This window comes from Ochlerotatus camptorhynchus, unplaced genomic scaffold, assembly GCF_037179485.1.
Source record: "Ochlerotatus camptorhynchus isolate MF236.1 unplaced genomic scaffold, CSIRO-AGI_Acam_v1.1 ptg000815l, whole genome shotgun sequence".
Taxonomy (NCBI): Eukaryota; Metazoa; Arthropoda; class Insecta; order Diptera; family Culicidae; genus Ochlerotatus; species Ochlerotatus camptorhynchus.
Window position 1 is genome coordinate 105,418 of NW_027041278.1, and position 2,870 is coordinate 108,287.

Below are 2,870 nucleotides of genomic sequence, written 5' to 3' on the forward strand. Positions count from 1 at the left end.
TTTTAATTTCATCTATAAATGACACTCCTTCACCATACATATTTTTTGATTTGCACCCCAGTATAGTCGACAAAGACGTAGTTCTACGTCAAAAAAAGCAAATACCGTCGAATGTGCATGTGAGCAGACTACAGGGTTACCCACTCAAAGTGTTACTTATTCAAACAACAATATTTTTTTATTGATTCCAATGGCAAAAATGTTTGTAAATAATCAAAATTTCAGAATCCATTCACTTTAGCTCGATGTGGCCACCTTCGCCTTGAAAATGGCCTTCAAACGGTCAAAAACGAGTTGCATGCTGCACGAATGTGAGCTTGTGGTAATTTGGCCCATTCACGTACAATCGCTTTCTTTAGCACATCTGGCATATTTTTAAGTCCGGACCTTGCTCTCTAAAATGGACCAAATGGAAAAGTTCATCGGATTTGCGTCTGGCGAATTCAAAAACCATTGTGGCGAAATAAAGCATGTAACGGCGCCGGTGGTGTAGTGGTAAGCGTGATTACCTCTAACCCCAGCAGGCCTGGGTTCAATACCAGTCGGCGCCGCCGGGATGGTCTGAGGCATAACATCTCTGATCACGCCTTCCTTCGGATGGGAAGTAAAGCCGTTGGTCCCCGGTTCATGAGTTGATGGGTCGATAGGTAGAGTCCAGGTGTGGGAGCTGCCTTCCAGGCACGTCGGTAGCATTGGTGCTCAGCACGGAAAACAAGATCGACGGAAAAAAACAAACCAAAGGAAAAAAATTAAGCGTGGAATATGATTTTTTTTAAACCATTATTGTTTACTTTTCGCTTTATGTGACGGTGCCGAGTCTTGTTGGAACGTCCATGCTTTGCGACGGAAGTATTTGCGTACCCACAGCAGCTTCTAAAATATTTTCACGATAATAAGTCGCATTTACATTGACACTAGGCTCGATGAGAACGGTTTGAGAGCAGCCATCAGAGGTCACGGCTGCCCACGCCATCACTTGCAATGGGAAATTACTTCGGGTGACCATTCGTTGGCTTAAATTCTCGTACGTCCGTAAACACGATCATTTTGAGAGTTTATGAATTGCTCAATAGGGAAATTATTCTCATCAGAGAACACAATGTTCGGAAATTCACCACGTTTGTGCAAGCGCACCAAATCCTTTGCTCTTTCGATCACGAATAACTTTTTTTTCTAAAAGACGGAGAGAAAAATGCTTTTTATACGCTTGTAAACAATGGAATGAACTGTCACTTAAATAAATTTGAGCGCGCTGTCATTAATAGTGTGGTAGCTATAGCAGTTTGAATCTGGTAACACTTCGAGTGGGTAACCCTGTAGTTGCCACACAATGAGCGCTTCTTGTTTTCCTTTAGCCTTTTCCAATCTCCTAAGTGTTGATAGACCAGTGGTGAAGACACAAGCCTGATAATCACAACGTTAGTGCTTCGAAACCGTTTTGTACCCATTTTAATTTTTTTTGTGTTGCTTCCACCGAGCATCTTTTTTTTTTGTCAAACGTGCTAAAACGTGCAGTTTTCAATCCTCTTCTAGTAACCGACAGATCTAAGAGAGAGAGAGAGAACGTACTGAGATAGTTTATTTTTTTCACGACGTAAATGAAAGAGGACTGCCTTCATACGGAATTTGTCATGCGCTGTTTGGAGTGCGACGAAGATAGTAATACAATATTTTTCATCACTGACTATGCTCTCTCTACGTTAAAGCAAGACAGCCCTGACTGAAAATCCACAGCAGCAGGCATCTATGGGTAGTGCTGAATAATATTTTAACTAAACCACCTCACAACCTGGTTCTAAATACTAAGTGATCTGAAAGGTCATCCGGTAAACCGGATCAACCTTAATTTTTTTTTTTTTATAATGCGTTTATTTTTCCAGGCTCATTTGCCGTAGCTTTGCGGAGCCGATATTCATTGTTTAGATTACAAAATTTCTTAAAACTAACGTTAGTAAAGCGGCTATCTCGAGGTTAGGGGTAACAAATTGTAACAAATGGATGGCAGGGTAGGGATTGAGAACACAAGGTTTGGAGAGCAATGTGCTTTTTATCTCGAACTTAGCAACCAACTGATGAAAAAGACAAACATGGGGGTACACCGATGGGCAGCTAACAACTTGGGGGAACACAAGATGACACTAACTACTAAATGCTCAGATCGATCCGTTTTAAAAACACATAAATTAAACTAAAATATTCGTGATCTTGGCATAGCTTGTTTTCCTCGGGCCCTGAGGGATGCGGATAACTCGGATCTAGCAACACAAAGTAAAGTGCATGACCAAAGCACGTGGTCGATATCGTGATAGCCACTACCACAAGCGCACAAATTACTGCCTGCGAGCCCGATTCGGAAGAAATGCGAGTCTAACGAGTAGTGATTGGACATGAGCCTTGATATGACACGTATAAAGTCACGGCTCATGTCCAATCCTTTGAACCATAGCTTGTTCGACACCTGTGGGAGAATAGAATGTAACCATCTTCCCAGATCACTCTCATTCCATTTTTGTTGCCAGTTGGTGAGGACGTGCTGACAGGTAATTGAGAAAAATTCCGCAAAGGCGATTTGTCGATCGGCGCTATGCCCACCTTAGCTAGCGAGCCCGCTTTCTCATTACCCGGAATTGAGCAATGAGATGGGACCCAAACTAAGGTGATAGTATAGGAGCAGTTAGATAAAGTACTGAATTTTGCTCGGATTTCGGTAAGGAAATACGAGGAGTGCTTCATCGGCCTCATTGATCGAATAGCCTTCAACGAGTTAAGGCTATCTGTAAAAATAAAATAGTGATCAGATGGTAGTGAGGCAATTTGCTCTACTGCGTAGAATATGGCTGCTAGTTCCGCAACGTATACGGAACAGGGTT